Here is a 1,400-nt window from a genome sequence, read left to right as displayed (position 1 = left end):
CCAAGAATATTTAAATTTTTCACAACATACTACACACCCGCGCACGGACAATTTGTTACTTTGCATTTTTAGGTTTTAGAATTACATGGGCTTGAAAAGGGTTAGGAAAGGGTTTCAAACCTTTACATTTAAACGACTAAGAGCGAGAGCTTGAATCACCCCTCTTCTTAATTGCTTTTTCCAATTTTGATGTTTTTTTTTTCTTTTTTTATTATGGTCTCATGCTATGTGTGACAGTGTGAGTAATCTCTTCTTATTCTAAGGTTGGGGTGTAGCCCATAACCATTATTGATGTTGATCCAATTATTTTGATGTTCTCTTAATTCTTTTTTTGATTCTTCTCTTATTGATTTATATATGTAAATGATTAAGTATCATTTTTTATAATTTAAAATGATTAGGAAGTATTGAACAATGAACCTAACAGTTGTATCTATAGGAGAGGAATCTAGATTAAGTAACAATAGTAGAATTAATCCTAAGAGGGCAAAACAAATTAGCGAAGAACACAATGAGTTTAATTTAGCACAGCTACCACAAAAATAGGAACAAATTTAATTAGGTACGTTTCTATGTCTGTAAAGAGAGTATAAATCACCTAAGGTTAATTCACCTTCAAAGAGAATTAGAAAGAATATTGAAATAGAAAGATTAAGTCAATAGGAAGTCTTGGTGTGAAAATCTCAATCCTGAAAGTTTTCTTAATTTGAATTTAACTAATTTAAAATTTTATTTTATCTTTTATCTTATCTAATTTTTAAATCTTTCTCAAATCAATTCTTAATCTTTTTCCAATTATTTAATTTTTATTTGAATTGTGATAATTACATAAGTCAAAAAATGAAATCCCTGTGAAGAGAAAATTTTAATTAAATTATTTAGAAAAATTAAAATTGATGGGATAAATTTAAGAAGGTAAAAGCAAATAATAGCCATGTTCACTTCTAAAGAAGAAAAATAATGCGTAATTTTTGGACAAAAATAATATAATTTTGGTTTTATAAATATGGAAAAATTCATTTGTTTTATTTCAAAATCAACTTTTGGCCCTCTATAGTTTAGAATGTCACAATATACCCCTCTCACTATCTCTATTAACTGGAGTTACACATGATTTAATTTTTTATGGTAAAAAATCACTACAATACTATGTGAATTATAGATTACAAAATGTGGCAATTTTTAACACCACAGCAATCTCCAAACACCACACCATTTCTGCCATTCCCTATCCCTAATTACATCAATTTCACCTCCCACCACACCAACCAACAAGTCATCCTCACTCTTCCTCTCCCTCCTCTATATCTTCCCCCACCTCTCCCCTCTCGACACCAACAACTTCGCCCTCTTTTGCCGCACCGCCACCCCGATCCCCCACCTCCCTCTCCACCACCCTC

The sequence above is a fragment of the Glycine soja genome, chromosome 14 (genome assembly GCF_004193775.1).
Source record: "Glycine soja cultivar W05 chromosome 14, ASM419377v2, whole genome shotgun sequence".
Taxonomy (NCBI): Eukaryota; Viridiplantae; Streptophyta; class Magnoliopsida; order Fabales; family Fabaceae; genus Glycine; species Glycine soja.
Note: the sequence above shows the minus strand (reverse complement) of the source record.